Genomic DNA, 26,069 nt, shown 5'->3' with positions numbered 1-26,069 from the left:
GCAGCAGTGAAACTTCCCCTGAAACCCAGAACAGGTCTGACCTGACACCTAAAATTATCAAAGGAGCTTGAAAAATATTCTAAGGTTTCTTTTGTCTGTGTCATGCCACTCTGTCGTAGCTATCTTGGTCCTCTCACGGGGCCAGAAACCTCCAACATTTACCACAGTAACTAGGATGTTTGCCAGACCTCTGAGATTAGAGTGCCAAGCTCACCACACAGCCAGTTCCTGGCACTCTTGTCAAACAGTTCTAGAATTCCTAGACGGAGCCGGCTGCTAGAGCAGGCCTGTCACTCCAGGTACTCAGGAGGCTGAGGTAGAAGGGCAGAAACTTCAAGGTCACTTTGGGTAAGGAATGGAGCAGACCCTGTCTCTAAATACAAAGTCTAGAAAAGGGGCTGGGGCTGAGCTCTGAGGAGGAGTGGCTGAGCAACATGCATGCAGCCTGGGTTCAAGATAGTCTCCGGAACGGCAAAGACGTTAGATCTCTCCATACTTATGCTGTGCCTTTCATAGAACAGTTGTTTTCATCTTTCGAAGCCATCTCTGAATGCTGAGCAGTCTTAAAGAGCCTCGGGCTACTGCCTGGAATCCCACATGTGGAAACTGGCCCCAGGGTCACCAGTTCCTCTGTGACAAGCGTGTAGACCAGCCTGATCCTTTCATTCAAAGCATGCTGTGTGTACCACAAGTTCATGCGTGGACTGTAGCGCTCATTAGTGTTTGAATGTGCCACCTGCCAAAGCACGGACTCACCGCTATCAAATGAGCTCACACACAATAAACCCTTAGTCCCACAAGACCACTAGGTCTTGCAATCCCTCAGCTAGCAGCTGTAGGCCAAGGTGAGAACCAGGAAACACCTGATTCTTACCCTCTATGCTTGATGAAGAAGAGACTAGCCCCATCCACTTTGCACGTGGCTGAACCAACCTGACGTGTACAATCCAAGGATCAGAAGTCAGACGTGAGAGGGTTTTTTCATGCGTGCAGTGGAGCCCTTTGTCATAAGATGATGCATAGATGGCTCAAAGATTAAGAGCACTGGCTGCACTTCCAGAGGTCCTGAGTTCAATTCCCAGCAACTACATGGTGACTCACAACCATCTAAAATGAGATCTGGTGCCCTCTTCTGGTGTGCGGGTGTACATGAAGACAGAACACTGTATACAGAATAAATAAATACTCTCTAAAAAAAACCAAGAGATGATGCATGGCAATTAAGGATTTGGCATTAATAAGACATAGTCACACACACACACACACACACACACACACACGCACACATGCACAAACACACACACTCATATTCATCTTGGTCCAGGCCTTGCCTCTGTCTGTCCCTGTCCGGACGACTGATACACCCATAACACAGGAAATTCTGCTCACATCATTTTAGATTAAGGTCTCCACTACTGTATAAGAGGCACATATTCCTTCCACTGCTCCACCACCCCTGACTGAATGTGACTGTCTCACACGAGTTCACCCGCCAAGCCAGCGTAAAGCTCCTCAGACCTGAGGAGTGAGAGCTGCGTCTGGGACAGGAGTCTACTCACAGCATGGGCACAAGGAAGAATGTACTTATATATCTGTTTCTTGGTTGGGACAGGTTGCCCCTGCTCTGTCTCTTGGGTCTCCTTCTAGACTCAAGCTCAGACACAAGAAAAAGAGAAGACAGAGAGGATACCCCTGACAGGGCTCCAGCACTGGACTTCAGAAAGGGAGTCACAGAGACGAGGAACAAGCAGGCTGGAGTCGACAGCAGCCACTGGAGAAGTTTCCAGAAGGAAAAAAAAAATTCTGCTTTTGAAGCAGATTTCTAAATAAGGGCTTCATGAAAAGAATAAGGTGGAGGTGGGGTAGGAAAGCCAGTGCCTCGAGGCCTTCACAGTCAGTAAGGCCTTCCCTAGTACTATCTTTCTCTTTGGTCCCAGATAGACTACAAAGGTTCTAGAAGGCTCTGAGGTGCTGCAACTAGGTCTCCCTTTCAGCTGCAAGCTAGACTGGGTGTTAGGTCATGTGCAGTCAATGGCCGACAGGCTGGCTCATCTCAGGTACTCCAGTTCTGAAGGTCTGTGACCTAAATCACACCTAACTCTTGTGGCTGAGCAGGAAACTTGGGCTGCCACTTAACCCAATCCACGGGAACACAATGGGTGCCTAACAATTTTCCACACTTGCAAAAGTAACTTTTATTTGCCTGATTCATTTGTTGTCTGGCAGGCTTATTACCTCTGCCTGCTAATTTAGGCCTAGTCCTGGAAGCTTCTAGCCTCTGTACAATCTAACCTAGGCCTAGAATGTTTCAGCCTGTGAGACGTACTGTTGAATAAGCTCACCCTTTCTTGTTCTTTCCATGCTCTGGGCTGGCTGGTTCAACTCAGCTGTTCTAGCTCAAACTCCTCTCCTAGGTAACTTATTCAGTCTGGCTTTTCTCTCATTCTGTCTTAACCTATGTCTAGCTTGTTCTCTCTTCAACCTGTCTCTGTATATTTGTCCTGGTAAAACTGCCTCTTCCCTGTCTGCATTGCCCCTTTAATAGCTTTCGTTTGGAAGTTGGATGTATCCTATTCTGTCAAATCTTCTCTGATTTGTCACTTTTTTTTTCTGCCACTCAAATAAACATCCATTTTAAACATGGGTGCTTCCTTTTACAAACTAACTTTACCTTCATTGTTTGGAATTAAAGGTGTGTACCACCACACCTGGACCTAAGCTTTTCTTTACCTGAAACTTGCTCTATACGAGGCTGGCCTTGACCTCACATCTGCTTGCCTCTGTCTCCTGGGTTAAAGGTATGTTTGTATTCCAGCTGTATCACACAGACCTAGAAGGTCTTTGGATATGATCTCTTGCTAGAACAGCCATGTTCTAAATTTAAATTGCTCTCTACATACTTGGCCTCAACAAGGCCACCCTGTGTTAGGCACTGCAGGCTCATCTTCCTGAGTACACTGTAGAGGGTGAGAGCCTTACCTGCCCTTCAAAATGGAGTCTACTTTTCTATTCAAAAGTATTCAAAAGTATAGGATTCTGTTCAAATCCTACTGTTGTCATTTACCAGTGTCACAATTGGAGGAAAGACATTTGACCACTTAGGCCTCATTTTCCTCTGCTGTCCAAGGAGACTGACAGACATACCTACTTCAGGGTGCAGTAAGGGTTAAATCCACAGTGCTAGAGATTGGAGCTTAAAATCATGTGCTGCTCTTGCAGAGGACTGGACACACACCCACACATAAGCAAATATCAAAATAAAATCTTTTAAAAACGCACACATATGCATTTGTACTAATGCACACACACACATGTCAAGTTTTACAAAGTAATGTGGTCCATTTTGGTGAAGTGTGCATTGGATGTTAAACAGACCCCAATTGGAGGTGTTGCCTATAACAGATGAAAGTGGAAGGAACCACCAAGATTGTAAACCTTAAACAAAATAGAAAATGGAAGAAAGTAAATCACCGGAGGTTCTGGTAACTCTCCTTTGGTCATGTCTGGAGTAGGACACTCAGGTCCTACCAAGCCTGGGCTGGTATCACAGCCTGAACATGCACACTCAGGAGAATGAAATTCTCTAGCCTATGATGATGTGGCCTCAGTGGGTCAGGGACAGGGCTTCAGAAGCTTTGCTGATACTTCAGTCTCTCCTCATCAGTTTGCTGATCATAGCTAGTGAGCTCTGATTTTGCCAGGCTCTGCCCTATCCTGAGGGAGCTTTGGAGTCAGGCACGGAATCAAAGTTCAGACATGCTTCTGCTATCAGCCGCATAGAGAAAGGGACTCCAGTGAACTAGGTGGGAATAGGTCAGACTAGGGGTGCTAGAGAAGGGCAGGTCCAGGCTGAGTGCCGTGCTGCAGGCTTGGGCAGAATATGAAAGCAGGAGGAGGTTCAGGACAATTAGGAGCAAGGCTCAGCAGCCCTCAGGCAAGGTGGACATGGCATGAGGTGGGTGGGCAGGGAGGAGGGTCACTCAGCACAGCAACCAGGCGGCCCTGTGCACCCAGCCCTGAGACTTCAACCTGTACCCTGCAAGTCAGTCAGATCCTTCCCTTCTTGCAAATCGCTCTTGGAGGGAAGGGGGCACCATGAATCCATAATGGCAAATGTTTGGCTCTGATTCAAAGAGCAAACAGGAAAGCTGGCCTTCTAGCAACCTCTTAGCTCATGGAGGCAGTGCCCCGAATATCTAGAACTCCTGAGTCCTGCCAGGAGCTGGCTCTCGGCCTGTCACTCAGGAAACCCAGCTTCTGCTGTTGAAATGCCCCCTGACCTCAGCTTGTCAGAAACAGGCAAAGTGACCAGGGCACAGGGCCACTTTCCTCCCAGCCAGTGTGAACCTTTTTCAGCTACCCAGGTTTAAGAGCAGGAAACTGGGAAGAGCAGGAAAAACCTGTAGCCATTTTTTTAGCTAAGAGATTCCATAGTGGGTCTTCTTTCCAAAAACTGAATCAACATTAAACATGGGCTGAGCCAGGTTGGCCATTTTAAAAAGAAGCTTTTCCCGGCTGCTAAGAGTTGATTGCATGCCATCCCCCAAGAAAACATCAGAGTTAGAAGCCCATAATACAGAAGTCAACCTTTCTTACAAATAGAGGCTGCAGAACACACCTATTTATGGGCACTCACCCAGCGTCTGGCACCACAGTAAATCTCTCTCTGCCCAGAAAGTCTGGGACAAAAATGTAGATGGTAAGTAGTGAGACCTACGCCCTGGGCCTTGTCAGTCTCTGTGGGAGGCTGTCACTGCACATTTCACCTGCAGAAGTAGCAGTACAGGGGATGTTGGGGGTGGGGGTGAGGATTAGGATGTGTGTGCAGAGGTGGAGAAATTGGCTGCCTCAGGTTGTTTCTGAAACCCTTCTTATCCTGGTTCTAGGATCCCCATCCTGGGCTAAGCCCAGAGACAGGAGCCCAGAGCAGCTCTGGAGGGTACCAACTTGAAGGAGTTCAGACCTACCCTTAGTGGCTCAGCCAGAAGTAAACATGTTCAAAACATTGATCCCACTCGTGATAACTTACTAAATCCAAACTGCTGGGACTCAGACAGGGGCTCTGCCTACAGCCTGAAGTCCCACTGATTCAGCTCAGCCACCTCACTTGCAATGAGAAGCAGGGAAGGGTCAGAAGGGGCTCTAAGGGAAGAGGAAGTCAGAAATCTGTCCTCTCTTATGAAAAAATGGGACTCTGTTATTCACGAGCAGTGGGGATTACTTGAGCTCAGGATGTTTATAATATTCCATGGCTGGAAGCTTTGTGGTTGGCTTCAGTCAAGGATCCCAGTTCAGGATGTATTTTGTTCTCCTTGTGTTTCTACTCTGTCATCCTGATTCCCTGAACATCCTTGATTGTTCCAAATAGGATCTTCAACTAGTCCAGGATGGCTTCTCACTCCTCATATAACCAAGAATGATCTTGAACTCCTGGTCCTCGTGCCTCTCCCTCAATGCTTGAGGAAGGTTTATTCAGTGTGAGGACAGAACCCAGGGCCTTGTGGATGCTGGGCAGGCACTATGCTAACTGAGCCTCACCCCAGCTACTGACATCCCAGTTTGAGGAGACACTTGTGACTGGTTCATAGTCCCTGGGTTCCCAGCATTGCTTGGGAACAATACTGAAGGATAATATATGAGGTCATCAGATTGGCTGATGGTAAGTGCAGAGAGTTCCTACCCGGTGGCTAGAGTGCATTAAGCCATGATGGGCCTTGATCACCTCCCCGTGGAGCCCCTCCATCCCCCATCATGACTGGCCATGCATGAGCCTGGCCCGGAAGCAATGTGTGCTGCTTCCCAGCAGAGCCATAAGAACTGTCTTGGGACTGGAGAGATGCTTAAAATCATTGGCTGCTCTCCCAAAGGACCTAAGTTCGATTCCCAACACCCACATGGTGGCCCACAACTGTCTATAACTCCAGTCCCAGGGGATTCTACACTCTCTCCTGGCCTCTTCAGGCACTGCACACACATTCAGGGAAAACATCCATGTATGTAAAACAAAATTTAAATTTAAATTAATTTAAATTAAAATTTAAATTAATTTAAATTAAATTTAAATTAATTTAATTTAAATTAAAATTTAAATTAAATTTTTTTTATTCAAAAAAACTGTCATGTGCCTGATACCCTTTTCTTGTCTCTGTCACAGCACAGACCCAAGCAGAAACTGATCCTTCAGCCTGGGGTTCCCAAAATAAACAGGACCTGGGGCAAGGCCATTAGTACAAGAGAGAAGTCTGTGGCTCATGACTGTAAGTTACAGCACGTACGAAGTAGAAGCAAGAAGATCAAGAGTTCAAGGTTATCCTTGGCTGGAATCAAATTCAAAGCTAGCCTAGGCTACCAAAGACAGACATTGTCACAAACATCCCAAAAGTCTGTCTATTGCTTCCCAGCACTTGGGGTCTTTTGATTCTGCAGGTACCTCAGCTCATACTCACTATTTTCCCCACCTATCTGTATTTGAATTCTTATGAGCTTGAGATAACCTGCTATGATGGAAAGCCATGTACCCGGATTACTAGCCCAGATGTTGTTTGTTTTTGTTTTGGAGACAGGGTCCTACTCTACAACTGGTACTAGTCTGGAAGGCGATGGTCCTCCCATCTCAGTACCTCTGCTGCTTCAATCACAGGTGTGCCACCACACCTGGCTACCCAGCTACCAAATATCTTTAAAACAATGTGACAAAGGTGACCTGTTCATAAACACACATAACCTTCCATTCCTGGAGCCACACAGCTGCTGTGTGCTTCCTCTCAGCTGGATCTAACTCAAAAGTACATCAGGGATAGTTCTTATGTGCCAGGCTCTCTGGCCAACAAGGGCTTGAGAGGGACAATGGCTTTGCCTCAGCAGGAGAAACACAGACTACACAGAGGGCCACATTTTAGAGAGACAGGAAACTCCCTAGCTGTTTGTCCCACAGCCTGCCGCCACCCTTGGTTGCCTTCCCACTTGAAGCTGGGTGTTTGTTCAGCATGTCCTTTCTATTGGAACAAACACTTAGGTGAGGGCTTTTCCAGCCCTCAGACAAGGTGTTTCAAGCTCCTGTCATCATCAGCAAGGTCACGCTTCCTTCCTGTCCTAAGACCCCTGCACTCCCTTTCCTGTCCCAAAGTGCCTCCAAACTACACAGCAAGCTTGGAGCAAACAGCAGCTCCTGGCCAGCGCTCAGCATGGCCGGTGAGGTTGGTTTGTTCTAGACAGTCTCGGGATAACACAAAAGGCCCCACATCCCAGGAAACCCTCCATCTTTGACAGCACAGGCACCCTGGTAGGGAGAGGATCCAAGATGTCTATCCCCTAGTCTCACTCAGCCTTCATCTTCACATGTCATCACCCTATGTGAGGGTCTGTGCCCAGATACCTGTGGGGTGTGTGTGTGTGTGTGTGTGTGTGTGTGTGTGTGTGTGTGTGTGATGCATAAATGTGTACAGAGGCCAGAGGAGGACAGAAGTACCCTGTCTGTCACAATCTATGTCTTATTCTCTTGAGACAGGGTCTTTTAAGGCAACTGGGACCCCAGGAAAACCCAGAAATCCTCTTGTTTCCACCCTCCCCAGCACGGGAGTTAGTGCATGTCCATGCCCAACTTTTAAAAATTTTATCTTATGTGCATGGGTGTTTTGCCTATATGTATTTATATATGTGTACCACTTTCATGCCTGGTGCCTACAGAGACCAGAAGAGGGCATCAGATCCCCCAGAATTAGAGTTAAGACTGTTGGGAACTATTATGTGTGTTCTGGGAATCAAACCTGGGTCCTCTGGAAGAGCAGTCAGTGCTCTAATTGGTAAGCCATCTTTGCACCCCCTTGCCTAACTTTGTAAGTAGGTGCTGGGATTCCAACTCAGGTCCACAAGCTTGCAAAGCAAATGCTTTGTGGTGGTTTGAACAAGATTGGCCCAATAGACTCATGTGTTTGAATGCTTGGCCCATAGGGAGTGATACTATTAGGAGGTGTGCCTTTGTTAGAGTAGGTGTGGCCTTGTTGGAGGAATTGTGTCACTGTGGGGTGGGCTTTAAGGTCCTATATGCTCAAACAACACCCAGTGTGGCACACAGTCTCCTTCTGCTGTCCGCAGATCAAGATGCAGACCTCTTAGTTCCTTCCCCAGTACCATGTCTGCCTGTATGCTGCCATGCTTCCCGCCATGTTGATAATGAACTGAACCTCTGAACTATAAGCCAGCCCCAATTAAATGCTTTCCTTTATAAGAGTTGCCATGGCCATGGAGTCTCTTCACAGCAATAAAAACTCCAATTAAGACACACTTCTAACCACAAAGCTACTTCCTCACCCCTAAGTCCTCCTTTTATAAGGACAGCAGTCTGACTGAGTTAGGGCCATGTACTTAACTAGTTATATCACTTTCAAGTAAGGCCACATTCAGGTGACTGAGGGTGGGACTTAGGATCTTGGGGGTGGGGAGTGTTTTAATCTGCAAGAGTAGATACTTAGAAAATTTCTAACAAATCAGACCTTCCTCTCCCCCTCTCTCCCTCCTACCTTGTGTCCCAGACTGCCCTTGAATTCATAAGTAGCTGAGGAACTTCTGCTCATACCTCCTAGGCTGGGATTATAAGCATGGACCACCACATCTGGGTTATACCATGTGGGCAATAGAACCAGAGCTTTGTGCTTGCTTGGGAGCACTCTGCCAACTAAGCAGCAGCCCCAGCCTCCTCCTTCCCCTTCTACAGCATCACCCTCGTCTCTGTCCACAGCTGGTCAAACGTGCCAAAATTAGGTCTGTGGTGTGTGAGCACAGTGCTTCATCTATCTGTCCACTCTGAGGTCAAGCTGCCCCAGCTGCAGGACAGGAATCCAAAATAGGTTTATTTCCATCCCCTTCCACAACAGCAGCCGCCACAGCTGTTTATAATTTGATAGCATCTTGGTCCAGGATCACTGTTCCTCTTTAAAACCATGATGAAATGTGTGGCTGACCTTGTGGCCCGCTTCCAAGAGTGGGCACCTCACCCTCCTCCAGTCCAGATGCATTTTTAAATTGCCATGGCTTACTGTCATTGCACAGACAGACTCATGGTTCAGCTCGTGGTTCTGAATCCTAATGCAGGGATTGTTCCCCATGTTTTCTGGTCTCAGTTAAGACACTTCTGGCACTTGCCAGGCTCCCTGGGTACCAAGGCTCTCACAGGCTGGGAGCTGCTGCCAGGGGTTGCTGGGGATACTGTGAGGCAAGACAGCCAGGCATGCTCAATGATGAAAACAGAACCTGTCCCATGAAGGGCAGCCTTGTCACTTTCAGGTTAGGTACAACCAAGAAGGGAGACATCCTACGATGGGGCTCTGCCAAACACAGAAGCCACAGGTATGTCCCAAGGACCAGTGTACCCAAGCTGAAATACCTACAAACAAGTCTAATTTTGGAAACACACAGGACCCAAGGCATGTCACACTGATTAACTCACCCAGAACTCTACAGTTTGTGTGCATGCACACGTGTGTTTGTGTGTGCATGTGTGTGATCTCCTGACTATAGAAGCTGGAGGTTGATGTCAGTACCTTTCTCTATCATGCTCCATGATATCTATGTTATGTTTGTTGTGTGTGGTACATGTACGTGAGTGTGCAATTATAGGAACCAATGTGAGCCACTGTGCCACTCCAACCAACTTCTGGCCTCCTGTGAGTTTGTGGTTCTGGGGGGGGGGGCACAGAAGGGAGCGTGTGGGTGGGGTCCTCTAACATGTTCAAGCCATACCCTTTGGACTGGAGTGGGGTACGTGGCCTGGTCTTGAGGGTCCCCACCCTCTTCTACTGGCTGGCTTTTTGTTAAAGTACGTCTAGTTTGAGGAGGCCTCTGCGTCTTGAGTCCTTTCATAAACTGTCACCTTAGTATAGTGGCCTGAGAGTCTGCCTCCCACAATCTAGTTTTTGAAACTTGATACCCTGAAGGGATCCTACGTCCCTGGTATTTGGAGGTAGTTCCTTTGAAGGGTATCCTAGTTAGGGGTACTTTTTCTGTGGTGAAACACCATGACCAACAGCAAGGTGGGGAGAAAAGGGTTTGTTTTTTGGCTTATGCATCCACATCGCTGTTCATCATTGGAGGAAGTTGGGACAGGAGCTCAAACTTGGCAGGAACCAGAAGACAGGAACTGATCTGGAGGCCATAGAGGGGTGCTGCTTACTGGCTTGCTCATCCTGGCTTGCTCAGACTGCTTTTTTATAGAACCCAGGACCACCATCCAGGGATGGCATCACCCACAATAGGCTGGGCCATCCCCCCTCAACAACTAATTTAAAAAAAAAGCTATACATGCTTTTTCAACCCTATCTTCTGGAGGCATTTTCTCAATCGAGGTAACTTCCCCTCAGAGGACTTCACCTTGTGTCAAGTTGACATAAAGCTGGCCAGGACGAAGGGGGTTATGAAGAGAGGGCTCTGCTCAGTGAATGAATTAATCTGCTCAGTGGATGAATGGGTTGTAGTGAATGGGAGTGGGTATGGCTCTTTGGAGTGTTTGGCCAGACTTAATGTCCTCAGGACATGGTAGTGTGCCTACCAGTAAAAAAGCCATCTCTAGAAGTAGCTGCTTGGCCTCAGAACTTTCCAACTCCCAAGACCCATAAGAAAGTTTCTTTTCTTTATAGTCTTTGATAATTTTGGAAGCGATCTTGAACATTCTGTTATAGCAACAAAACATGGACTAAGATGGTATAGAAACAAACTGAAAGCTTACCCAAAGAGTATGTGAATTTTAAAGAAAATACAGATTAGCTGAGTAGCAGCCAATGATGGCTGTGGACTGCTGAGCTCATATTTAAAGGAGGCACACATAGCTAAGATCCACTAACGCTCTCTCTAGCTCACTTCTCATTTCTACCTGAGCCTCCTGTAGTCCAGTCAGCTGCCTCTCTGTAAGTTAGTGTCCATTCAACTATACCCTCTAAGTTAAACTCATTTACAGTCTTCCCCTAACAGCTGACTGCTTGGCTTAACCGTGTGGCAAGTCCATGTAGAACTCTGAGGAGATACAGGGGTGGAAGGAGAGCTGGGGAGTCAACACCAAGGGCTCAGCTCAGGCAAGTTTGCAAAACGCCGCACACACAGGCCACTCTGTCCAATGGCCAGCATTTTTCTGAGGGTTCTGTTTAAATTCATCCTCGTGTGTCTTTGGCTTTGAAACCCTTCTGGGCCCGATGGCTAAGGCAGGAGGAATGCAGGTTTAACACTAGGCCTGGGCTGCAGACATCCATGAAAAACCTAAGACTACATGGAGCCCCCACCCAGTCTATCTCCCCTTGTTGACAGACATCACAACAGATCGATGCTATGTGATACACTGGGGGTCACAGCAGGGCAGAGTGAGTCAGACCCAAGGCACCAGTCTACCCTCATCCACCACAATGGGAGAAAATTGGTTAGGTCTGGTATTTTTAATTAAGAGAAAGTTCAGTTTCTTAAAATAATATCACAAATATTTTGAGATGACCTTTAATTTCATGGGAATAATTCAGAGGACAAGGAAGAGAAAAAGAAGGAAAGTAGACAGGGAATAACTGTGGGAGAAAGAAAGTGGACAGCTCCAGAGGAGAGGGTAGCAGAGTCCACCGGGCAGAGGAGAGACTCCCGTGGGCAGGACAGGTGGAGAGGGAGCACGTGGCTGGGAATACTCAAGGCTACACGGAGGCAGAAGGAACAGGAGGAGGTGCTCTGGTCTAGTCTCATCTTTACTCATGGTGGTCCCTCTGCTTCTAAAGGTAATGACAACAATGCAGATCCACAGCCAGAAGAATGCTAGCAACAGCTCCTCTGGCTACACACACTTCCACGGCTACAGAGGAGACTGCACAACAACCTGGAGCACCTTGGACCTGGGCAGGCAGCGGCCCCGCCTGGCTTAGCCCCTCTGCCTCCTGCGGTCCCCTCAGCACCCTGGCTGAGTAGCCTCAGCCTGTCACCCTCTTCTCAAGTTTCCTGGGTGTGTCCTATCTGACTTACTGGCCACAGAGCACCAATCAGTCCTTCCTAGTCTAGAGGGGAACACACTGGGCCTTTGCTGCCCCCAAATCCAAGCGTGCTGGCTTCAAGTCTTACAGAGAAAGATTTTTTTTTTTTAGAATAGAAAATAAGTGATATTTCTGTCATGAGCCAATAACAGACATCAACCAGAAAATAGGAGGAAGATCCAAAGGATGAAGAAATCAAGTAGCAAAGGATAGCAAAGCAGGTGGCATCTGGCAAGCATCTCAGGAGCCATCCACAGTTCCTGTCATCTATCCTTGACTGATCTCTTTGGGCCTCAGTTTCTCCACCTAGGCTATAATGTCTTCCACAAACCTTACTTGGCAGACATATGTGAGCCATACTTGGATGACATATGTGAGCCATCCTGCTTGACCTCCCACAAGTTGCTGACACATTGTTGGAATTAATCGTGGTTGGAAGCCTGCTATTGTGTCCCCTAAAAGAGCTGCCCACTCAGCAAGGTTTAAAGAAATGTTGCCCCTGGCTTTGGGATCCACCAGCACAAGAAGTCTCTGAGCATCTGATTTTTATTTGGAATCTAGAACTCTAGTCTGCCCCATTTGTGACCTCTGGGTGCTAAGGCCAAGCTCACCTGCAATATCACTGACCCACTAGAGAGAAGCCTTCATGGAGCCTGAAAGGGACCTGGCTAGAGAGCTCAGCATAGCCTCCCTTCCCTGCTGACACCATCTGGCCAGGAAGCCACGGCAGAGGAAACTGAGCTTGGTGGCTTTAGGCAGCAGCACTGCACCTATGTCCCCAGGATTCTGAGAGAATCAGGTAGGAAGACTTGACTTCCTTCTGACAGGCATGTGGAGGCTTGAGCTGCTAGCTGGAACACTGTCAGAAGAGACCTGAACCTGAACCTGTGTGTCAGGCCTTGCAAGCATTATATTTTGCATTACATCTGTAATTACAGAGGTAAATTTTAGAAAGACATTATTTAGGTCACCTGCTAGTAGAGGCATATTCATCTCCTAGCCACTGAGAGCCATGTCAGGGCAACAGCTGATACGGTAGTTGTCTTAGCCACTCTTCTATTGCTGTGAAGAGACACCATGACCAAGTCAACCAAGAAAGCATTTAACTGGGGGGTTGCATATAGCTTCAGAGGTTAGTCCATTTTCATCAGGTGGGGGGCATGGTGGCTCACAGGCAGAAATGGTGCTGGAGAAGAAGCTGAGACTTCTACATCATCATCCACAGTAGAGAGAAAAAGAGATATACACAGTGCCTGGCAGGAGCTTTTGAAACCTCAAAGCTCAGGCCCCTCCCTCAGTGACACACTTCCTCCAACAAGGCCACACTTCCTAATTCTTTCAAACAGTTTCACTCTCTGCTGATTAAGGATTCAAATATATGAGCCTATGAGGGACATTCTCATTTGAACTACCACAGCAGCTGAGTATTAGCCCTCAGGGATGATGGGCTCAGAGGGACAATGGGCTCTGAGACCCTAGAAGCCTGCTACCAGCCCTGCTGAGCTACCTTTGAGGTGTGTCCAGGGAGTGATGGGAAATGTGGATGATGATGGTAGTGGTAATGGTGAGTGATGATGGTGGAGATGATAAATAATGATGCTGGGTGACAGCAGGCAGCGATGGTGATGATGGGTAGTAATGATGATAATGGGTAATGATGACCATGGTGAAAATGAAGGTGGGTAATGATAGTGAAAGTTGGTAATGATGTAAAAGGTGTATAATGACGGTGATCATAGTGAATGATGATTGTGATGATGGTGGTGAAGGTGGGTAATGATAATGGTGATGGTCGGTAATGATGACGATGAATAATGACATCAGAAATAGACAGAAATGGTAGCAATGGTGGCTAAGATGGCAGTGTGGGATCAAGGTAATGTGACTAAGGATGATACAGGCTGGGGAGGGAAGAAGATGCTTCCAGCAATGACTTAAATCTTGCTTAGATGCACCCTATCTGTCAAACTCTCTTGTTGGTATAATGTTCTTGAGGAATGTATACAATTTACCCTTGTTCGTTCAAATGCTGATTTCTCTACCCCACTATCTGGTTTCAATCCAGACATTGCATTGTGATGTTTATTCTAAGCATCACCTGTCTCAAGTTTGTGTAAACATGCCACCATTTGTTCTCTGTATTTTCAATAAAACAACCAATGCTCAATGGAGAGAATAGGGTGGGACATCCTGGTCCAGAGGGGAGGAGAAGGAAGAGAGTGGGGAGGGTGGGAGAGCAGAGATTGGCAGGAGAGGACTTGGAAGCATGAGGAGAGATGAACTGGACTAGGATATGACTAAAAAGCAAGTATAATGTGCGAAATCTGAATGGGAGGAAACTATGTGGGCTTGGAGGTTTAGGATGAAGTAATTATTGCTCAGCATTGTGCTCTAGGTTAATTAAATAAATCCTACTCTCTGTGTGGTGATTTGGGTATGCAGATGGTTTAGCAATAGCCACGGATTAACTAAAAGATAAATCAATAAATACTAATAACCAACAACACTCTCTCTAAGCAGCTCCAACCTTCAGAATATAGGTTGAAACATGGGAAATAGGGGCTTCCCTTCAAGGTCCAATTCTACTCCAGCCCTCCTAGAGAGTGCTTTGCACTGACCTGGCCCATTTGCTGGTCTAGTGTTCATGCAGCCTTGTAGCCAGTACACAGGCATTTAAAAACAATGGGCAAGCTCTCTGAGCTTCAGACCAATACAGGCATCCACATCTACAGGAATTCACGCACTCTGCGCACGGATATATATGCTTATAGTAACCACAATGAAGATTCTGGGGCCCACATGCCTAAAGCCTGTGATAACTCAGAAAGCTGGTGCAGAGCAGGGCTGTGTTTCATTTTGCAATGTCCCAACGATTCTACCCATCAGATGCCTCCTTTAAGCACTAGAGTTTCTGCAGGATGTGGACCCACCATTCTCAGGGAACATGGCATGGGGCCATTGCCAGTTTGGCTCAGCTATCCCATGGCTGTAGCTGTTGCTATGCTTTTCAAAGCTGTTACTTTGTTATTTCCCCCAGAGTTTAATAAATCATTCACTCCTCCAAAAAAAAAAAAAAAAAAAAAAAAAAGCTAACTTGTGGAGTAAAGTTGAGCCACTATCTTCCTGGTGTGTTTCCAAAGAGGATGAATAAATTTTTGCCTGAGGCTTTTGTTTCCACAGCAGTGTATTTGAAATGCTGGTCCTATCTCATCTCTCTCTCTCTCTCTAGCCACACTGGTGGGAAGTGGAGAGGAGGCTCCCAAGGAAATTTAAGTTGGAACTGGGACAACTTTATTAGCTTAATTAATTCTCAATTAAATGAAGAAGATAAATTCATTTGGAATCAGCTGTCTTAAGAATCAGGCCTAGTTAAAATATCTTGACCCAGCCCTCTGCTCTCTTCAGTGGCTAACAACAGATGAAACTTTGTGCCTCTTTCTTGCTCATCCAGGGACAGGTAACAGAAGGCTCAATCATCCTCAGGCCCCTGTCCCTCAGGCCTCATAGCAGCCAAGGAGAGAAGACAAGCCACCCTGAAGTGCTCTGGCTGCAGTATGCATAGCCTACCGGGATGATGCTCAGGAGGGAAGCAACCACGTGAAATGGTTTTGGAATCTCTCTTCGAAAACACCAGGGCATTGAAGAGAGTGTCCTTAAGTCCAGTCTCTGGAACTCTAGTGTCATTGTGGGCACACAGCAGCAGCCATGCAGCTGGCCCATGCAGCTGAGCGGGTGTTGGCAGCAATCTCCTCCTTCAAGGCCAGTCATCCAAAAGGAGCCCCGGAGCTGTTGGGTCTTCCTCTGTCCAGGAGCAGAAAACTCTGGGGTGGTAAGCTGAGGCGAGATGGGCCTGACAGGGATAAAAACCCAAGTAAGGAGAATCGCCCCCAGGCTAACATTCCTCATTCCTCCATGAGTCCTCCGTTTCTCTTTCTCAAGTCGTCTTTTCTAGCTCTTGTCTCCAGTCTCCCAATCCAATAGTCCATCCTCCACATAGGCTCTTGGAGCCTGAGTTCTCCACAAAGCATCCAACTAAGGCTGTCTCCCTGATGTCCCTGGCCCCCTCTTGGCTCTACCCTAGAACTTGCTTCACTCTCTGAAAATATGATTCCTTTGCTTCCAATGTGAGGTTGAGCCAGTCCTGAGAAATCCAAGTTCTTTAGTGCTGGGGATTGGCCCAGCCACACCCCAGGCCCACCCTCCTTGCCTAGGCCTTGCCTCGCCTTGTTCTCACACAATATGCTTCATTCCTCTGCCTTATCAAGGCAAGAGGTCACACCTCTGTGGCTGACTCCAGGCAGAGAGGAGCTGGAGGCCAGCACAGGCTTCTGGGATCTAAAAGCATCAGGTCCTAGCTCCACGAACTGGAATCATGCTGCACTCTTCCACAGGGAGGATTTACACCACAGCAGTCAGGAGGCACTACACGTCAGAGCCACTCAATAGACCCCTTAAACAGGCAGTGTAGAAACTGGTCAAAGAGAACGTGTGTCAATGGAGAGCTCAACTACAAATGGGAAATCTACATACCTCCTCTTCCCCCAACCCCCAAACTCAGGGACAACTGAATAAGAGAAATCAGGAAGATTTTAAGAGCCAGAGATCAGGCTGGACAGGAGTGAAACAATGCCTTCTGCCTCAACTCACAGAGCTGCCATTGTCTTGTATCAAAGTCAGCTCTGCAGTCTGGAGCAGGGTAAGGGGTCAGGAACCTTCAGTCCTAGGAGAGGAGCTACTGGCAGTTGATGGCTTCTGGGGGAGAAAGGGTCACGATTCTGTAAGGGTGTGGGCCTGGCTGGTCAACCCTGTCAGTGGATGGCTCAACGCTCGAAATGCTGTGGGCAACGCAAACTGGTCTTGGTGGGTTATAAAGGCAACACAAAGCTGTCAGGGGATGGAGCGTTGGCAGTGAATCAAAGGCTCCAGAAATAAATTTCTTCCTTTTTTCTTTTTAATTTTTTATTAATTACAGTTTATTCACTTTGTATCCCCCCATAAGCCCCTCCCTCCACACCTCCCGGTCCCACCCTCCCTCCCCCTTCTTCATGCATGCCCCTCCCCAAGTCCACTGATAGGGGAGGTCCTCCTCTCCTTTCTTCTGATCTTAGTCTATCAGTTCTCATCAAGAATGGCTGCATTGTCATCTTCTGTGGCCTGGTAAGGCTGCGCTCCCCTCAGGGGGAGGTGATCAAAGAGCAGGCCTATCAGTTTATGTCAGAGGCAGTCCTTCTTCCCATTACTATGGAACCCACTTGGACACTAAACTGCCATGGGCTACATCTGTGCAGGGGTTCTAGGTTATCTCCATGCATGGTACTTGGTCAGAGTATGACTCTCTGGGAAGACCCCTGTGTTCAAATTTTCTGGTTCTGTTGCTCTCCTTGTAGGGTTCCTGTCCTCTCCAGGTCTTACTATTTCCCACTTCTTACAGAAGATTCCCTGCACTTTGCCCAACAGTTGGCCGTAAGTCTCAGCGTCTGCTTTGATAGTCTGCAGGGCAGAGCCTTTCAGAGGCCCTCTATGGCAGGTTCCTAGGTTGTTTCCTGTTTTCTTCTTCTTCTGATGTCCTTCCTCTTTGCCTTTTGGGATGGGGATTGAGCGTTTTAGTCAGGGTCCTCTCTCTTAATTAGTTTCTTTAGATGTACAGGTCCCAGTAGGTTTATCCTATGTTATATGTCTATATGAGTGAGTATATACCGTGTGTGTCTTTCTGCTTCTGGGACAGCTCACTCAGGATGATCCTTTCCAGGTCCCACCATTTACCTGCAAATTTCATGATCTCCTTATTTTCATTGCAGAGTAGTTCTCCATTGTGTAGATGTACCACAATTTCTCCATCTATTCTTCAGTTGAGGGGCACCTGGGCTGTTTCCAGCTTCTGGCTATTACAAATAAAGCTGCTACAAACATGGCTGAGCAAATGTCCTTATTCTGTACTTGAGCCTCTTTTGGATATATGCCTAGGAGTGGTATGGCTGGAGCTTGAGGAAGCGCTATTCCTAGTTGTCTGAGAAAGCACCAGATTGATTTCCAGAGTGGTTGTACAAGTTTACATTCCCACCAGCAGTCTTTTTTTTTTTTTTTTTTTTTTAACTTTACCCATCCTTGAGCATTTCTGTACAGAAGCACAGACTGATTTTGAATGTCTTTGGATGTAACTAGAAATGCAAAAACAAAAGCAAGTGTAACAGATAACTTTAAAAGTTAAGATTAAAAACTGTAATTAATATAAAAAATTAAAAATTAAAAAAAGTTAAGATTGGATTTAGTTAATATACACCATCTTATTTGACTTTCATAACTCAGTGGCCAACAGGGTCTCCGGATCAAGCCAGTGGAGAGTGGTGGCTGGTGTGCACAGAGTGGGTCCAGGCAAGGCTGCTGGCCAAAGCTTACTGCTCTCACGGTTCCTCTTGGTCCTCTGAATAAAGATGAAGTACTGTTCGGGTCATCTTGGGTGACCCTGGAGTTAGAGGAGGGAAGGAGCACGTACCTCCCATGCCTGGACACATTGCAGGGATAGAGAGGTGAGGTATCTAGGATCAGGTTTCAGGGATGGCAATGCTCTCCGTCTCCCTGATACCTGGCCCTTCCATTCTGTGAGAGTCTGAGATACACAAAACGACTTTAGGGAAACCTAGAGTCAAGACTTTTCCTGTGTCTCACTTTCCTCAGGCCTTTGCTAGTCTCCAGGTCTGGGGCACCTAAGAACACAGGCAGACTGTGAAAAGCAACTGCCCCTGCTGTGTTCCTGCTAGGACAGAGCCCCACAATTGGGGCAGGACATAAAACCATAGCAATATATTGCCTTGCAGTTCTCAAGGTCAAAAGTCCAAGATGGAGGTTTGCAGAGAGCCAGTTGCCTTTGAATCTTGCAGGGGAAACTCCATTCTGGCTTCTCTTTGCTCCTGAGGACCTCCAGCTCTCTACCTTTGTCGTCACACATGTACTCTGGTGTTTCTCTGTTTTTTGGTGTCCGCCTCTTCCTCTCCTTGTAAGGATGTCAGTCACAATAGATTAAAGGCTTACCACATTCACTCACTGTATCTACAGTGGCTGCGCCTTCTAAGGCATCCTCTGAGGAGTTTGAGGCTAGGATATCCACATATCTTTTAGGGTGACACAATTCCCCCAACATTTGTCATTGCTGAGTGGTTGTGTCAACAAAGAAAGAGGCCATACTACCAGCCTGAGCATTCTGCCAGGCTGATCTGATTAGACCTTCAATGATAGTGGAAAGCTTGAATTGTTGAAGGCCCAGAGCCCAGTTACAGTTCATCTTTGGTGATCTTCAGCCCCCTACCCATTCCTTGCCCGTCCCTGTGTCTGACCTAACATCCTTGTGATTAACAGGCAAAATTCCTTGGAATGCACTAACTTAACAGACCACTAATTCTACCAAGGTGGGGAATGTTGTCAGGCAGCCTCTGAGGCCTAGAGCAGAGCTTCCCCACCTCGCTGTGACCGGCCTACCTGATGTCCCTACCTATGTGCTTGAGAAGTGCCCTGTTACGACTGTTTTTGCTCTGTTACTACAAACGCTTCATCGAACTGTTACAACACGGGAACATGGAATTTGGGGTGACCTGAATCTGCATTCCCAGGCCATGTTAACTTCTACTTGGCTCCAGAATAAACTCCCTCTTCTCCCCTTTGAGGTGAGGGCTGTGTTTTTACCTTGACAGCTGTAATCTGAGGAGCTTCATTTGTGCTGTTTCACTCCACCCTGCTACCTACCAGTTTCCAGAACACGCTGTGGCTGTTAGAGTCTCTCTTGGGCTGTGAGATTCCTGCATAGGAAACACAAGAGCTGCAGGGGTGTGGGGGTCAGGCAATGACAGGGAAGGGTCTACAGAATGAGGCAAGACAAAGGTGGGGAGCCATGCCGCTGCGTATTCACTCCAGGCACTCTGTCAACCACCTGGAGACCTTGGCTAGAGACTTTTACCTTTACTCTTAATTCAGCATTCCAGAAACTCCCTGGGAAGGAAAACATGCCCCCAGGGACACTCTCTTCTAAAAGATGGGGTAAAGTGTGCCCGCTTTATTGAAGTTACAAAGACACTAGGCAGTGGATGCCATATTCCCTGGGGAGAAAAGGAGGGGGCATCAGGCAAAGAGGAACTTGTTCTAGGCTCCATCTCAGAAGAACCCAAGTTTGGTGGTAATTTATCCTGTCAGAGATGGAAAACCACAGCTCAAGAAAAGTCGCCTGCCCTACTAGGTAAATGGGCCTAGGCTCACACCATGCAAAGGAATCCAGAGCCTGGATCTGAGTCAGATGGGAGACTCTGAAGTCCTGCTCTTGTCTCCACCACCTCCTTTGCCACGTGTCAGGAGAAAGATGTTCCTTCAACTGGCTCTGCCATTGTCCTACCTCACCCAAAACTGAGTGCTAGGGGAGAATGCAGAGACCAAAGACAATGCTAGGGTAAATCAGTTCAAGTCACTGAGGTGTTTTGTGAGGGGGCAGGGCAGGGACAGGTGGGGTGGACAGGGGTGAGTGTTCACATGGGTACGTGTGTTAGGCTTATGTGTGAGAAGACCAGAGGTCAATTTGAAGTGTCATTCCTCAGGAGCCATCTGCACTGGCTTTAGAGACAGGGTCTCCCACTGGGATCCTAGGCTCACCGATCAGGCTAGGCTGGCAAGCACTTCACCCACTGAGCCTCTCCCAACTCCAAGTCACTGAGTTTAGTTTTGTCTGACGCCAGGGAGGTGAAGGGGGATGATGAAGACCAGTTTCCCCTTTTGGTTTCTGATAATCCTGTTGGAAGCAAAGTCTGTCAATACAGAGGGGAAGCCCTCGGTCGGCAGCTGCAAGGTCAGACTCTCTTCTTCAGCAGTGTGTTAAGTACCTTGCTTTCTGGGTGTCTGAATGTCAGCTGAAAGGGAACCACTTGTATCCTGATCACTGAGACAACTGGCATGTAAGGTTTCTTTCACCGGCCGATGGGGGAGACATGGAAAGCCAAACAAAGTCAACGCTGGGGAAACAGACTATAGCACATGTTGGTTACCATAATAAAGCCAGAAATCTTCCTGTGGCAGCCGGGAACACAGCCCTCCAGAACCGGAGCAACTACTGCAGCTGCCGCAGGGTGCCTGCTCAGAGAGTTCTCTTCTGAGGCCTGTGGGCTTGCTGTCTGGCACACAAGCAGCTTCTGCTTTTGCTGAGCCACTTCCCCTTCTAGAACCGGCTGGTCTGTGCCCTCCCTCATTATGCCAGGCTCTGCTCATCTATTCCCCACCCTCCCTATACTGTGCCTCTGTCAGTGACAGCTGCCTGCTGTGAGCTGGTATGATGCTGGGCACTGGGGAAGGGATCTGTGTTATGCACAACAGGTCAGAGCAGCCCTGATGCTCACTTTGCCAGGGATGCTTGGCTTTTCTCCAGAGGTGACTGCCCAGGGACAGCTCCACATTCCCAGTTCAGCAAATCGTGCTGGCTTTTGGATTCCTCCTCATTGTCTAACCATTAACCCTTGACGCACAAGGATTCCTGAGCCCAATGCTTTGCTTACTGGAGAAGATTAATGGGGCAGAAGGGCCATGGTGAATGCTTCTAGAAAAAAAAAAAAAAAAAAAAAGCACAGGATGTCTTCCTTATCCATAGATCTCTCTGGATCTCACATCACAAACATCTTAATCTTCTATTCTGTGAAGTATACATATATTCTACCTATTGCCTCCAAATACAGGCTACTACACCTCACTACCTGTTTGGGTTATTAAGAGAGGGAAGCCAGGCCCTGCTGCTCATCCAGGGAAGGGGCAGCTGGCAATGTAGCTACCTGTGAGCCCTCAACAGAGCTAAGCAAAAAGGGTTCCGAGGAAGGCTACCCAACAGTACTACACGTGCCTGTGAGTCTGCCCCACGGTCTACTCCCAGACTCTAGAAAGCTGCCTGCTCTGAAGCACGGTGCTAATGAACACAGCTTTATCAGTGAGCGAATAGATCCACTGGGTGAGGACTTCCAGGCCAGACTGAGACACCATTAGCATGTGTGCTACAGTAGGAATAAAGATAGCCCCAAGACTGTGACCCCTAGTTGGACTCCCAGGGAGGAGGTCGGAAAGACTATGCCAGGACCAGTAGAGAAATGTTTGGCACCATACAACTTGCCCTGTAAGTTGTGGATGTTGCCATGGGCCTCGAGCTCTGAGGAACTGTGCAGACATTGACCTCTCTCCCTCATTACTCTCCTGTCTCTTCTATATCATCAACAGCAAAGGAGAAGAGAGCGAACAGCATAGACACTCCTGGATTACCATCCCAGCTCTGATAAAACTTTAACTGCCTCCCACAAAATGGAGTCCCAAGGGCTCCCTCTGTGAATCTTGAATCTCTGAAATACTTCTCCCTCTCTCCCCTGAAGCCCTTGCCCCCCCTGGAAATGTTGGGGAGGGACTTTTTTCTGCTTGAGCTTTTTAAAAACAAGTGGTGATCATGACAAGGCCATCAAGACTTGGATTGCCATGTGCTACCCTTAGGCATGGCCTTCTAGAAGAAGGAAGAAAGGCCGGCTGCTGGATGGGCGTAGCAAGAGCCTGGAAAAGGGAAGTGAAATTGGCAGGCTCGGCAGAGAAGGAGCCGGCAAGATTACAGGGTAGTCAATGGATGAGATGCACTTTCAAAACTCAGCTGTTTAAAATGGTTCTAGCGGGTCATATGGTGGGTAAGCCATTACCTGGAGAACTCTGTAAGGTTATCATTTTGAGGCTTAAAAATGGTCACCTATCGGACACGACTCTTCTTTATCTGCTACCATCCACTGCTCTTCACTGTTCAGCAAGCAGTGGTTTACACCAGAGCCTCTGACCCCAACTCTGGCCCTTCTATCAGACCACGCTGCTTCCTTCCAGCTCCCACAGCAGAACCTACACCTCTTGCTGCACGGGTGAGGAAGCTGGAACCTCCATGCTGGGCCCACTGCTCTAACTCCACTCCTGCAGAGACACCTGGATGACTAGTCAAGGACCCAAAGGCAAAACCCTATCCCACTCTTGTTCTGCACGGTCAGTCTTGCTGCTCCTATTACACAGGAGAGAAGAGCTGACCCTTAACTGATTCAAAACTCTCAAGTATTCAAATCTTGTATTTGGAGCCTGGATCATACTATACTGTGCATCTATGTCTCTTTACATGGTCTCCCTACAAATACCGACATGTGCACACACAACATGTACATGTGAAACGCAGATGTGTGCATGTACACATCTGAGCCTCCAGTACCTAGCAACATCATGTTTTAAGGTTGAGGAAATGAGTTTATTAAGGTCTCTGACCTCCATCTCGGCTGCATATGAGTCCCAAGGCAACCGTGCCTCTTTGCCCAAGGCTCTCTGAACACCTCTGGGCATCCTCTCTGTCATATCACAAGCACTTGGAGGCAGATTCTGCATGCTCAGGGACAAGAGCTATGTGACATTCCTGCCAAAGCCAGGCAATGAGACTTTAGCTGTCAAGGGGTATGGACCACTAACAGTAAGGCCCTGGGGCCCTCTGATAATACCTCATTTGCAGAGCCAAGTAAGCACCGTAATTCAGCACTTTCTGGTCCCAGGGCCAGAACTCAGGGTATGGGGGACAGCCAAAAATCAGGATGCCAGGCTCACAGGTTGTATGTTTGGCGATTCTCACACTACTGCCTGAGTGAGGTCTCAGGATCATACCCAAGGCCACAGCGAGAGAAAGGGAGAGAAGGAGCAAGGAGGCAGCTTCACTGCCCAGCTTCATATGGCTATGGATGCCATATATTCAAGGGTGACATCTGGAGTAGTGGTCCCCACTCACCAACACACATGCGTCCATACACCACTGACCAGGCAAACCACTCAGGCTCCCGCATGCTTTCACTCAGAGAATCTCAGTAGGCAGAGAGATGCATACGATTGCACCATAAGGAAAAAGTGGGTGGGCAGAACAGGGAGGGGAGCCCGTGGGCAGCAACCAGCCTGATGGGAGCAGGCCCAAAACCATGCCCACATCTCTACCATATGGATCCCATGGAGATGGCTTGTTTGCTTGCTTAAATAGAAGTTACCTCATTCCAGTGACAGCTATTACCATTGTCTCTATTATCCAAAGAATGAAATATGGTAAGATGAGAAAGACTAAGGGATGAAAAGCAGCAGCAATGGGAGAAAACAACACACACGTGCGCACACACACGCATGCACAGCATCATCTGTGCAGATTTGGGATACATTTGATCCTTGGTGTATCTCCAGTAAATGAAGGAAGATTATATTTTATTTTAGTTATATTTTTTGAAGCACAGTTTCATGTAGCTCAGGCTAGCCTTTAACTCACTATGTAGCTGAGGATGACCTTGAATTTTCAATCCTCCTGCCTCCACCTCCCACTTGCTGAGTTTATAGGCATGTACTACCCGCTCTGTTTATGCAGCTCTTGGGATAGAACCCAGAGCTTTGTGCATGCCTGCTAGGTAAGCTCTCTACCATCTGACCTACAGTACAAGAATGATGATTTGTTTTAAAGTCATAATTTGCTCAGGTTGGCTTCTGGCTCAGCTCTTTGTATGGTGTATTTTCATGACAGCCAATTCACTAGTTAAGAGGGATGCCAAAGAGCCTGTCAATAATCACCCAAACAGTGAAATGGGCAGCAGGAGAGAAGCCAGACCCACAAGGCTTCTCTTCTTCATCACCATCAACCCAAGGCCTATAATGCCAAGGAAACCAGATCAGAGGTGCCAAGATAGATCCATTCAGGCACAGGCTTTCTTGTGGGATTTTGCCTTCTTAATCTCCCCCAGGTAGGACATGAAGGGGAAGCAAGAAGAAATTTTGATGGAAAAAAACATGGATTTATAAGACAACCCACTGGGTTCAAACTTCAGCCCTGCCCTCCCCAGCTGTGTCCCTTGGGCAGATGACTCATCCCACCTGAGCCCCTATTTCCCTGATTATAATATTGGGCAACAAGCAGAACCAGGTCAAGCTTTGATGGGCTAAGTGACAGGACGTTTCAGAGAGGTTGGCATGGCACCAAGTGTTGAAGAGCATACAGCAAAGGCAGTGTGTATGTCTCTTTCAAAGATGACCCAGGGCCTGAGATGCAGCCCTGTCATGCACACCACAGTCCCAGTGGAGCTGGCCCGCCCAGGGTTGGCAGCTGCAGCACCAGGCTCTAGAACTGGGTCAGAAGGCAGGTTTTTCCAGCCTGGTGAAATTTGGCTCTTAGGAGACTACATAAAAGAAGGAAAGGGACAGTAGGAGAGAGACAGAAGAGAAAGAAAGGAAGAGAGATGAGCAAAGGAAAAAGGAAGATGGTAGAAGAAGAAAGCACTGCTGGACTGCAGCCCCAAGTCTTAGTACAGAAGGCAGTATTCTCCCAGGGTTCCAAAGACAGCACACCAGCATAGTAATTGGAAGCAACATCAGAGAGGGAAACATTCTAAGTGCCATCCCTATTTACAGGGAGCTGATTATGTATCATTCCCATAAAACATGACCACTAAAGGCCTGAGTGCTCTTTGGGAGAGTGGGATTCAAATACCAGTTAGGCAAGGGGCCCTTCCAGGAACATAGAGAACAACCACATTGCCGCTGGAAGATGACAGGAGAGGTCAGAGCTGGAAATGACAGGAAAATGTCATTGTTCTTGGCTGGGTGACATTCAGGACCTTCCTTTCTGGTTCCTACGTGCCAGAGTATTGAGACTTACAGAGCCCCACAAAAAAAAAAAAAATGAGGAACAAGGCAAATGCAGGGGTTTGCCTGGCTCCAGACTGCAGACCCAGCAACAGCAGGAGGAACTAGTGAGTGCGGCTTGAAGACATCTATAAATCTGTCTATAAAAATTGCTGGAGATAAACACCTTCCTCCCTCCACGCATTTTCTCAGGTTGTACATTGCCTTCCAGCACCATCTGTCTTCAGCCCAGTGGTTCAGCCCATGTGGGCTCAGGTGCCAGACAGCTCCGGCTTGCTGCCTGGCCTTGCTGCCCCTACCGTGCGGCGCGTCTGCAGATTTTCCCACCTGCATAATGGAAACAATAGTAGTACCACCCATGTGGCGACAATTGAGATGGAACAGGCCATGCAGAGAGGT

General features: G+C 47.7%; 1 protein-coding gene across 2 annotated transcripts in view; it reads right to left on the bottom strand.

The window, feature by feature from the left end:
* Prkag2 (protein kinase AMP-activated non-catalytic subunit gamma 2) overlaps nt 1-26,069 on the bottom strand; it is a 252,269-nt gene that overhangs the window by 214,167 nt on the left and 12,033 nt on the right. The gene's annotated exons all lie outside the window — the stretch shown is intronic.

Source organism: Psammomys obesus, unplaced genomic scaffold, assembly GCF_907164565.1.
Source record: "Psammomys obesus unplaced genomic scaffold, mPsaObe1.curated_primary_1811, whole genome shotgun sequence".
Classification (NCBI taxonomy): domain Eukaryota; kingdom Metazoa; phylum Chordata; class Mammalia; order Rodentia; family Muridae; genus Psammomys; species Psammomys obesus.
The sequence above is the reverse complement of the archived record's forward strand: the minus strand, read 5'-3'. Positions and strand labels throughout refer to the sequence as shown.